The following is a 12,909-nucleotide window of genomic DNA, read 5'->3' as shown; positions in this document are numbered from 1 at the left end:
TTACCGTTTTTCATCACATAAGCATCTCAAGAAAGTAAAAATCAATAAACCGTAAAAAATTCGGAAAATCGTCTAAGTGCCTCATTCACCCGCCCCCCCCCCCCCCCCCCTCTAAGGCACTCCTTAAACTTACAGTGTAGAGGCCAATTTAGTTCTAAACAATCATGTTTCTTGAAGGATATCCAAATTGTATTTTCTTTGAAAAATGAAGATTCCGTATGAGTTTCTTGCCTCTTTGATGATTTCTAGGCAAATGTACCAATAATATCGCAGTAGTAAAAAAGACAGAATCCACAAAAACGATTATTTAACAAGACAATGTTGTGCAATGAATAGAAAATACTAAATTATGGGTGTTTCGTGTAACACCCCGAATTAAATAAGAGGATTATTTAATTAAGTTAATAATATATTTAATAATTTAATTAAATAAATTGAATTATTGGATTATTATTATTATTATTATTATTATTTGGAATAATAATTAGTGGAAAATATATAAGTTGGAATAAGAGAAAAAGGGTCATTCATTTTTGGAAAAGAGTGTTCACGTGAAACAGAGAAGCGGCTGAAAGGCGAAAAGTGGAGAAAAAGCAGAGGTTGAAGAACGGAAAAGCTTGAAGCTTAGAGATTGCCGGATTATCTCAGGTAAGGGGGGGTTTATCGTCGCTTAATGGGTATTATAGATTAACATGTCATGGGTAGTGAGAAACCGTTGAATTGACCCTAATTGGGATTGTTGAATGCTGAAAGATTGTGATGAATAAACTGAGTTTAAGCTGTAATTGAGTCCGTAATTGTGTGAGTCGTGTTTCCCCGAACGTGTAGCTTTTTACGGAAATTGAATCGGAGGTCCGGAAGTCCTCCAACGGCGGAAAATGCGGAAACTCTGCATTCTGCCTTGTGTTAGCGCAGGAACTGCTGTTTTGTCTGCGTTAACCGGTTAACCCAGGGTGTTAACCGGTTAACACTGTTATAATTTGTGAAAATGTGCTGTTTTGCCTGCGTTAACCGGTTAACCCAGGGCGTTAACCGGTTAACACTGTTGCGTTTTGCCAGAAAATGTATTTTTGTCCTGCGTTAACCGGTTAACCCAGGGCGTTAACCGGTTAACACTGTTGGAAATTAGAAAAATTGGTATTTTAATGTTGTGAACGTAATTGGTGATTGGCCTATTTTAGTTGATTGTGAGGAATAATTTTGTTGGGTTTATGTTATGAAATGTTGATCCAAATATGTGAATCAGTTGTGTTAAAGTTGTTGAAAATACTGAGTTGGAGGCTTGATGAGCCAAAGTTGATTATAAGTTGATTTTTGTTGAAAACGTTGTTGTGTTGAGATTATTATTATGTTGTTGACAGTTTAAAGTCGTGTATGCCATGTACATTCATATGCATTAAGTCGGAGCTTTGCTCACACCACGTTGGCCTGGATTGGCAAAATTTTAAGTTGAAAGTTGAAGGCTTATGCCTTGATGCCCACTAAAATGGCAATGATTTTAAGTTGGGAGTTTTACTCCGAATGGTACCACATGCATGACGAGTCGAGTCTCATTAGAGTTGCATTCTGTTGGTTTGTTGTATGTGTATCAGTGGTATTGATCTTGAGTATGTATATGAGTTGTGCTGATATTGGGTGATTAATGAGTTAAATTACTTAACATAACATGATAATTTATAATGTTTGTTACATCGATTGAGGAACTCACCCTTACAATTATTTTTCAGGTAACGAGCAATGAGTTGAGTAGAAGCTAGTGCTTGGAGTCTAGTGTAGTCACCGTAGTGGGTCATGCTCTGATAGATGTAACATCGGGACGGGATGTTTTAATTGTTTATTGTCGGTTGTTGAACCATTTTTCATGTAATACGTTATATGTTTGTGGAATGGTTGAGTTGATTCATATCCGCTGCGAATTGTGCAAAAATGTTAATTTGATTAAATAATGAGCATGACAGTTATTATGTTGTTAAGTGTTGTGTGACACCCTTGGTGCATAATTACTCTGATTGATATGTGTTATTTTAATTAAATATTTGGGGTATTTTAGAAGGGTGTTACATTAGTGGTATCAGAGCAGGTCGGTCTGTCCGGCCAGTTGTCGTGTCGTTACTGTCTAACAATTGTGTAATTGTTACTAGTCTAACTTTTAAGTTGTGTTGTAGTGATAAGTTGAAATGGCTGGAAGGAATGACGCTGCAATGGCTGCCGCAATGCAAGCGATGGCACAAGCTGTGCAGAACTTGCCAAATGCTGGTGGTGATGCTGGATCACGTAGCTTGGCGACTTTTCAGAGAGAGAATCCGCCGGTGTTTAAAGGGAAGCATGATCCAGATGCAGCCTTGGGATGGTTGAAAGAGATTGAGAGAATCTTCCGTGTTATGGATTGCACTCCAGCTCAGAAGGTTCGGTATGGTACTCACATGCTAGCAGTCGAAGCTGATGACTGGTGGCTAGAGACTCACGAGCGGTTGACCGTGGCAGGTGAAGTCATTACTTGGGATGTATTCCGTAGGGAATTCATGAGAAAGTATTATCCGGAAGATGTCCGTGGTAAGAAGGAAATTGAGTTCCTTGAGCTGAAGCAAGGAAACATGTCTGTCACTGATTATGCTGCGAGATTTGTGGAGTTGTCCAAATTTTATCCTCATTACACTGGTGCTGGTGCTGAATTTTCAAAGTGCATCAAGTTTGAAAATGGACTGCGCTCTGAAATTAAGAAAGCTGTTGGGTATCAGAAGATACGCATTTTTACTGAATTGGTTGATAGCTGCAGGATATTTGAAGAAGACAATAATGCTCATTACAAGATTGTCAGTGACCGCAAGGGCAAGCAACATCAAAATCGTGGCAAGCCGTATGATGCCCCAGTGGGAAAAGGGAAACAAGGAGCTGCTCCGGCTCAGAGGACTAGTAGGGGAGGTGCTCCTGCTGGTATAGTTTGCTTCAAATGTGGTCAGGCTGGTCATAAGAGTAATGTATGCACTGCTGAAGTAAAGAGATGTTTTCGTTGTGGTAAGACTGGTCATGCAATGGCTGATTGCAAGCACAAGGAAATGATTTGTTTTAATTGTGGCGAAGAAGGGCATATTGGAAGTCAGTGTCAGAAGCCAAAGAAATCTCAGACTGGGAAGGTGTTCGCATTGACCGGAACTCAAACCTCTTGTGAGGACAGACTTATCCGAGGTACATGTTACATATATGGTACTCCTTTAATTACTATTATTGATACCGGTGCTACCCACTGTTTTATTTCTGCTAACTGTGCTCGAAGACTGGGTTTAAAATTGTCCGCTTTGGATGGTGAATTGATTGTTGAGACCCCAGCTAAGGGATCAGTAACTACTTCTTTGGTATGTTTAAAATGTCCTTTGTCGATCTTCGATAAAGATTTCTATGTTGATTTAGTATGTTTGCAGTTGGATGGGATGGATGTAATTCTTGGTATGAACTGGTTAGAGTATAATTATGTTCATATAAATTGTCATCATAAGTCGGTGAGGTTTTCCACTCCTGAGGAGGAAGGAGTTGACTTATTACCTTTCAGAGAATTGCGAAAATTGATGAAAGAGGGAGCTCAGATGTTTTCTTTGATGGCGACGTTGTCGGTTGAAAGTAAAGCTAAGATAGAGGAACTGTTAGTGGTGAAAGAATTCCCTGAAGTTTTTCCTGATGAAATTCCTAGTGTGCCGCCAGAGAGGGAAGTTGAATTTACTATTGATCTGGTACCTGGTACTAGGCCTGTTTCGATGGCACCGTATAGAATGTCGGCATCTGAATTGTATGAATTAAAGAAGCAATTGGAAGACTTACTTGAGAAGAAGTTTATAAGACCAAGTGTGTCGCCGTGGGGAGCTCCAGTGTTGCTAGTAAAGAAGAAAGAGGGTAGTATGAGGCTTTGTATTGATTATAGACAATTGAATAAAGTAACGATCAAGAATAAGTATCCACTACCGAGGATAGATGATTTGATGGACCAATTAGTGGGTGCTTGTGTGTTCAGTAAAATTGATTTGAGATCGGGCTATCATCAGATCAGAGTGAAAGATGAAGACATCCAGAAGACAGCGTTCAGAACTCGGTATGGACATTATGAGTATTCTGTGATGCCTTTCGGTGTGACTAATGCGCCGGGAGTATTTATGGAATACATGAATCGTATTTTCCATACTTATCTGGATCATTTTGTGGTAGTATTTATTGATGATATTTTGATTTACTCTAAGTCCGAAGGAGAGCACCAGGAACATTTGAGATTAGTATTGGAGGTTTTGAAAGATAAGAAATTGTATGCGAAGTTGTCCAAGTGTGAGTTTTGGTTAAGAGAAGTCAGTTTTCTCGGCCATGTAATTTCAGGAAAGGGTATTGCTGTAGATCCTTCCAAGGTAGAAGCTGTATTGCAATGGGAAACTCCTAAGTCGGTTACCGAGATTAGAAGCTTTTTGGGATTAGCTGGATATTATAGAAGATTTATTGAAGGATTTTCTAAGTTAGCACTTCCGTTGACTAAATTAACTTGCAAAGGTAAAGCTTTCGTGTGGGATGTTCAGTGCGAAGAGAGTTTTAATGAATTAAAGAGGAGATTGACGTCGGCGCCGGTTCTGACTTTGCCAAATCCGGGGGAACCGTTTATAATTTACTGTGATGCTTCGTTGATGGGTTTGGGAGGTGTGCTCATGCAAAATAATAAAGTAATTGCTTATGCGTCGCGACAGTTGAGAATTCATGAAAAGAACTATCCTACGCATGACCTTGAACTTGCTACTGTAGTGTTTGCGCTAAAACTTTGGAGGCATTACCTTTATGGTTCCAGATTCGAAGTTTTCAGCGATCATAAAAGTTTAAAGTATCTATTTGATCAGAAAGAGCTGAACATGAGACAACGTAGGTGGTTCGAATTGCTTAAGGATTATGATTTCGGTTTGAATTATCATCCAGGAAAAGCAAATGTTGTGGCCGATGCTTTAAGTAGAAAGACCTTGCATGTGTCAGCAATGATGATTAAGGAGTTGGAATTAATTGAGCAATTTCGGGATATGAGTTTGGTTTGCGAAGTAACACCGCAGAGTGTGATGCTAGGAATGCTAAAGATTAATAATGATTTTATGGATAGTATCCGAGAGGCACAGAAATTGGATGTGAAATTAGTAGATATCCTTAATCGTTGTGGTCAATCGGAGAAAAGTGACTTTACGGTTGATGCGAGAGGTGTGTTGAAATTAAGGGAAAGAATTTGTATTCCTGACGACGCAATTTTGAAGAGAAGTATTCTAGAGGAGGGCCATAGAAGAAGCTTGAGTATTCATCCAGGAGCTACTAAAATGTATCAGGATTTAAAGAAATTATTTTGGTGGCCCGGAATGAAAGAAGAGGTGGCTCGTTTTGTGTATGCGTGCTTAACTTGTCAGAAGTCGAAGATTGAGCATCAGAAGCCTGCTGGGTTGATGCAACCGTTGGACGTTCCAGAATGGAAATGGGATAGCATTTCTATGGACTTTGTAACGGGGCTGCCTGCTACCTTACGAGGGCATGATTCGATTTGGGTGATCGTTGATAGGCTCACGAAGTCGGCTCACTTCATACCTATTAACATCACTTACCCAATTGCGAAGTTGGCAGAGATTTACATCCGAGTAGTTGTAAAGTTGCATGGTGTTCCTCTGTGTATTGTGTCGGACAGAGATCCGAGGTTTACATCGGGATTTTGGAAAAGTCTGCAAGATTCGTTGGGATCTAAGTTGAGGTTGAGTTCGGCATATCATCCTCAAACTGATGGCCAAACTGAGAGAACTATTCAGTCATTGGAAGATTTACTGAGGGCTTGTGTTCTTGAACAAGGAGGTTCGTGGGACACTTATCTTCCATTGATCGAGTTCACATACAATAATAGTTACCATTCTAGTATCGGAATGGCGCCTTTTGAAGCATTATATGGTCGTAGATGTAGAACTCCGTTGTGTTGGCACGAATCTGGTGAGAGTGTAGTACTTGGACCAGAGTTAGTTCGAGAAACTACCGAGAAAGTGAAGTTTATCCGGGAGAAGATGAAAGCTTCTCAGAGTAGGCAGAAGAGTTACCATGACAAGCGGAAGAAGGATTTAGAATTTCAAGCTGGTGACCATGTGTTTTTGAGAGTCACGCCTGTGACCGGAGTTGGGAGGGCTTTGAAGTCTAAAAAGCTCACTCCTCGCTTCATTGGTCCGTATCAAATCTTAGAATGGGTTGGAAGAGTTGCTTATCGGATGGCGTTACCACCTAATCTTTCGAATTTGCATGATGTATTCCATGTGTCGCAGCTTCGGAAGTATATCTCAGATCCGTCTCATGTGGTTAGTATGGATGATGTGCAAGTGCGAGATAATTTAACAGTAGAGACAAAGCCTGTGCGAGTTGAAGATCGTGAAACAAAGACTCTTCGAGGAAAAGAGATTGGGTTGGTTAAAGTCGTTTGGTTGGGAGCTGCGGGCGAAAGCATGACATGGGAACTTGAGAGTCGGATGAAGGAGTCTTATCCAGAGTTATTTGCTTGAGGTATGTTTTCGAGGACGAAAACTCTTTTAGTAGGGGAGAGTTGTAACACCCCGAATTAAATAAGAGGATTATTTAATTAAGTTAATAATATATTTAATAATTTAATTAAATAAATTGAATTATTGGATTATTATTATTATTATTATTATTTGGAATAATAATTAGTGGAAAATATATAAGTTGGAATAAGAGAAAAAGGGTCATTCATTTTTGGAAAAGAGTGTTCACGTGAAACAGAGAAGCGGCTGAAAGGCGAAAAGTGGAGAAAAAGCAGAGGTTGAAGAACGGAAAAGCTTGAAGCTTAGAGATTGCCGGATTATCTCAGGTAAGGGGGGGTTTATCGTCGCTTAATGGGTATTATAGATTAACATGTCATGGGTAGTGAGAAACCGTTGAATTGACCCTAATTGGGATTGTTGAATGCTGAAAGATTGTGATGAATAAACTGAGTTTAAGCTGTAATTGAGTCCGTAATTGTGTGAGTCGTGTTTCCCCGAACGTGTAGCTTTTTACGGAAATTGAATCGGAGGTCCGGAAGTCCTCCAACGGCGGAAAATGCGGAAACTCTGCATTCTGCCTTGTGTTAGCGCAGGAACTGCTGTTTTGTCTGCGTTAACCGGTTAACCCAGGGTGTTAACCGGTTAACACTGTTATAATTTGTGAAAATGTGCTGTTTTGCCTGCGTTAACCGGTTAACCCAGGGCGTTAACCGGTTAACACTGTTGCGTTTTGCCAGAAAATGTATTTTTGTCCTGCGTTAACCGGTTAACCCAGGGCGTTAACCGGTTAACACTGTTGGAAATTAGAAAAATTGGTATTTTAATGTTGTGAACGTAATTGGTGATTGGCCTATTTTAGTTGATTGTGAGGAATAATTTTGTTGGGTTTATGTTATGAAATGTTGATCCAAATATGTGAATCAGTTGTGTTAAAGTTGTTGAAAATACTGAGTTGGAGGCTTGATGAGCCAAAGTTGATTATAAGTTGATTTTTGTTGAAAACGTTGTTGTGTTGAGATTATTATTATGTTGTTGACAGTTTAAAGTCGTGTATGCCATGTACATTCATATGCATTAAGTCGGAGCTTTGCTCACACCACGTTGGCCTGGATTGGCAAAATTTTAAGTTGAAAGTTGAAGGCTTATGCCTTGATGCCCACTAAAATGGCAATGATTTTAAGTTGGGAGTTTTACTCCGAATGGTACCACATGCATGACGAGTCGAGTCTCATTAGAGTTGCATTCTGTTGGTTTGTTGTATGTGTATCAGTGGTATTGATCTTGAGTATGTATATGAGTTGTGCTGATATTGGGTGATTAATGAGTTAAATTACTTAACATAACATGATAATTTATAATGTTTGTTACATCGATTGAGGAACTCACCCTTACAATTATTTTTCAGGTAACGAGCAATGAGTTGAGTAGAAGCTAGTGCTTGGAGTCTAGTGTAGTCACCGTAGTGGGTCATGCTCTGATAGATATAACATCGGGACGGGATGTTTTAATTGTTTATTGTCGGTTGTTGAACCATTTTTCATGTAATACGTTATATGTTTGTGGAATGGTTGAGTTGATTCATATCCGCTGCGAATTGTGCAAAAATGTTAATTTGATTAAATAATGAGCATGACAGTTATTATGTTGTTAAGTGTTGTGTGACACCCTTGGTGCATAATTACTCTGATTGATATGTGTTATTTTAATTAAATATTTGGGGTATTTTAGAAGGGTGTTACATTTCGAGTTTTGAATGCGAAAATAAAATAAAGTGTTTTAAAAATCCACTAAACTGGCCAAGTTGTGTTTATAATCTCCTATTTCTCTATTGTTGATGTTTGATGCCTTACATGAATAATCTTATCACTATAATCCCACGACGAATTAGTAAAACCACTATAACCAATCCCTTGCGATATAGTTCACTAATCACTACTCGAAGCTTCATATCCATAGTCCACCAGCGTAAGCAGAACTAGGTGATGCAACAGAGCGTTAATTCACTAGCCACTACTCGGGATTTTCGATCCCTAGTTAACCAGCGTAAGCATGACAATTGCCTTGGATCCAACACATAGACTTATGGTTAGTATTCTCTATGTGCCCAAAATCAAATTAAAAGAGTATCTCACATAAAAAGCATTACGAACAAGTAACAATTGAATAGAATTATAGATCAAAGAATTCATGCAGAGTCAAATCAACATATTGCCCAACAATATTGAAACAGATTCATCAAAGTATGATTCGAATCAAAGACCCCATGATTTGAATCAAGTTTTAACTCTGATTCAAATCAATCAAGCTGAGCCAACTGAAAATGTGAAAAAATTGTCTGATTCGAATCGGGTGTAAAATCTGATTCAAATCAATTCTAGCAGAGGTGACCCAGAATTGGCTAATCGGAATCATGTGTAAAATTTGATTTGAATCAAATTGTTTGAAAATTTCTGGTCTGCCTTTGTCCAAAGTGATTCGAATCAGAATATGTGCTTGATTCAAATCAAACACACAAAATCTCAGTTTTTCATAATTTTCAAAGACCGAGATTTTTCTTTCCACCTAACTTGAATTAATAACATATATGACTTTTATTCCACTGACTCACACAATTGATTTAAAAACACAATTATCAAGTTTAAACCAAACCAATGGTTTATGCATGCTAAAAACAAATTATTTTGAAATTTGATCCAGCGAGGTGAAATCATGAAGAAGACTTAATAATCGAAAGTAAATAAAAAATGAAAGTGATAAGACAAGAAAAAAATTACCGTATTGGGGTTCCCCCTCTGAATATATTAGGACATGCACCTACATTATTAAGCCATAACCATCTTGATAACAAAGCTTTTGGTGACATCCTGACCCTTAAAGTGGACATAACTAAGGCTCTTGATACCATAAGTTGGAAGTTTCTTCTTCATGTTCTAAAAAAATTAGTTTTAACACCACCTTTTGCCAATGGATACAATACATCCTAGCCTCAACCTTTCTATCTTCTCCATAAATGGTGTTCAACATGACTTCTTTAACTGAACAAGGGAAGTTAGGCAAGGAGATTCATTATCTCCTATTTTGTTTTTTCTTGTAGAAGAAGTTTTAATTAGAAGCATTGCTAAGCTAGTTGTGGATGACTCCCTAAAGCTTATCAAAAGTAGAAAAGGCACATACATTCCTTCACATGTCATATATGTAGATGAAATTTTAATTTCCTTTAAGGGGAAGATATCCAACATTCGGGCCTTCGTCAATCTTTTCAACAAGTATTCCCTTGCATCAGGTCACATAGTAAACACAATCAAATCATCTATCTATTCAAGTTCTACACCTTCTGCTACGCTTCTCCACATCTTTCACTTGACATGTTTCTCTATGGGCTCCATGCCTTTCATTTACATTGGAGTTCTATTTTTTCACGGGTAGAGTTAAGTCATCTTATATGCAATATATTGCAGAGAAAATCATTTTCGAAATGGATGCTTGGAAGGACTCTATTCTCTCAATGGTTGGCATATCATTACTTGCAAAATCCACCATTCAAAGTATGGTTACTTACACCATTATCATTTATTTCTGGCGTGTTGCTTTACTAAAATATATTGAGAGAGCTGCTATAAACTTCATTTGGAGTGTAGTAGTGAATAAAAAGAAACTAGTAATAATTGCTTAGAACAAAATGTGCATGCCTTGGTCCATAGTGGATTAGGTTTACAATTTGGATATGTTCACAAGTTAGGAGTCTTTGGCAACAATTAAGGAAACATTTTCAATTCTTATGGAATAATCAATATCATATGTTTTCAACTCTTTGGGTTGGCATCAAATATGAATACAACACCATCAAGAATCACTCCTATTGGTCTCTAGGGAGAGGAACTTCTATTAGTTTTTGGCAGGACACTTGGTGTGGCCTATTACTTATCCTTGAAACCAATATGGAGTATCTTCAAAGTCAATATATCTTTGTGCACTCCAAAGTTGCTGAGTTCATTTTTGATGGTCAATGGGCCCTTTCTAAAAGTTAATGCACAATCTTCCCTTTTATTTTTCAAATGACTCATCACCCTTTCTTGCATAACATCAACTATGAAGATATCATCATTTGCCTCGTCTCACACTCAGACTCTTTAAACCTCAAAGCATCATCCATAGTTCAATCTTAGGCTAAGGCTATTTTATGCTGTCATATCCTAAAATTTATCCTGATTTTTTTATTTGCATGACATGAGCTTTCCATTTAATCATGCATCCCATCATTCATTTCATTACATCATTCAGAGATATGGATGGATAAATAATCCAAGAATTGATTATTTATAGTTAATTCTTTGTTTACAATTCCTCTGTATCATTATCATTCATCACCATATTTTGGAATAAAAGTCAAAAAGTCAAAGTTTGACTCAATTTACTTTTATTGCTAAGTCATGTGCTTTTGCTCCAAAGTTCATTTACATTGCATTTTTGCATTTTTACGGTCGTTACCATCTTATATCAAAAATTAATTAAACTTATATTTTTGATATTTGAATTTATATTTCAAATATTAAATTTGCTTTGTTTTAATTAAATTTTAATATGGAAAAAATAAATAAAACAAATCTTCCTAATTTCTACGGTTAACTATAGCATGAAAAATCAAGATGAATAAGGAATTTAGAATTAATATTATTAGCAACGTTGCCTGTACATTATTTTTGAACAAGCCTCCTATTATAAATTGAAACGGCTGGTACATAATAAAAAAGCTTCATCTTCAAAAAGTGAGGCTATTAATGCAACAGGAAAAAGACTTCCCCCTCAACGATCCTCTGCAAAACTACACATGATCAGAATCTACTAGAGGCAACAGTGATGACCCTCTGCGGAGTTTTGAACTCCTCTCTATCAGGGAGTAAACAAATTCAACAGAAGATCTAGCATTGTAAAGCACGCTTGCCATTTATTGTGCTTTCTGTTAAAGGAACTTTTGGGCGATTTGAAGCTTATATTGAAATGTTTATACCAGTTCTTTTCAAGCTGGTTGTGATTACTGTGCTCGTAACTGCAGAGTCTGCAGATAACTGCATAAAGATAATGATGCGCAACTGCAAATTTCCCCATGTTCTGCCCCTTATAGGCGATTGTGCTAAAATGATTGCAATGCAGTACTTTGTGTAAGGTGTTGTGAATATGCTCTTTTAGTCCTAGAACATTGTCCGGATGCACCAGAAATACTTCGTTCAACTGAGTTATATGAAGATATGATAAAGTGTTGCGTTTCAATGAGTAAGGTACGGTCTAATGAAAGATGTGCTACAAAACGTTTGCAAAAAAACATGGCCAGAGCGTTGTCGTCGCCTATTTACATTATTTGACTATGTTATTCAACAATTAATAAATGAAGAGGATGGAGGAATACACAGACAGCATGCTTCACCTTCCATTCGTGATAGAGGTACACCGCATATGATAGAGCTTTCACGTCGGATAGAATAGTCAAGTTTTTCGCTTCAACAAACTTCCATTAGTTACAAGAGTGACCGAAAAGAATTCTGTTGGGGTCTACTTCGGCCTAATCAAGCACCGGGTTTTTGTCTTTGCAAATATTGATGACTTCAGAAAGTACTGGGAACTTTCAAGTCAAAGATAATGTTTATATATGTTGATATTAAGGACGAGGACCTTGCAAAACCCTTATTGACAATGTTTAGACTCGAAGATTCAACACATATTATGGCAGCTGCATTTGATAAAAGAATGGCGTCGAAGTTTTTGTCATAGTCAAAACCAACAAGGTAATATGTGGTTGCATATAGCGTATGTTATGAGAGTATATCAACTATATTTGATTGGTATTGTAATTTTTATGGACAAGAGTGCCACTTGTATAGATGTCATCTATCTACGGTATTTCGAGGACTCTGAGCGGATCCATGAGTATAACTGGAGACTACTTATTTTGTCTACTTGTATTCGAAGTTATCAGAGAGTTGTATGTGGAAGACGAAGTAGGTCAAAGGCAATTTCACACTACTGACGATAATATTATTGGTCTTTTAATCTTTCTGTGTCATTTTTATTTCATCTTTGCAACGCGATTACTGATGATTTGTGTGTTCTAATCTTTTTAGGCTTTGATCCTCCAACACTTCTCACGCATCTTCGATCGGGCGAGTGTACTGACATATAATGAGGATATGCCGCGTGCTACTGCATTTGTCCCACTCAGAGGGAACCAGACGACATAGTCATTCAGAATGTATCTTGACCACTTGGTAGCCGAGCACATGCACTTCAACAACTATGTCAATCATCGTGAGACGCGACCATTTGACGATATAGTGTTATACTTGGGATGGTTGGCTTGCAAATCCTGTCTCACTGCTCATCAACT

The 12,909-nt window shown here is 37.7% G+C and overlaps 1 pseudogene; it reads right to left on the bottom strand.

The window, feature by feature from the left end:
• The window catches only part of LOC127102516 (pentatricopeptide repeat-containing protein At3g14730-like), a 33,910-nt pseudogene extending 22,435 nt beyond the window's left edge, over nucleotides 1-11,475 (bottom strand).
• Between the last annotated feature and the right edge of the window lie 1,434 nt (nucleotides 11,476-12,909).

This window comes from Lathyrus oleraceus, chromosome 7 (assembly GCF_024323335.1).
Source record: "Lathyrus oleraceus cultivar Zhongwan6 chromosome 7, CAAS_Psat_ZW6_1.0, whole genome shotgun sequence".
Classification (NCBI taxonomy): Eukaryota; Viridiplantae; Streptophyta; class Magnoliopsida; order Fabales; family Fabaceae; genus Lathyrus; species Lathyrus oleraceus.
This window is presented reverse-complemented; position numbering and strand designations above follow the sequence as displayed.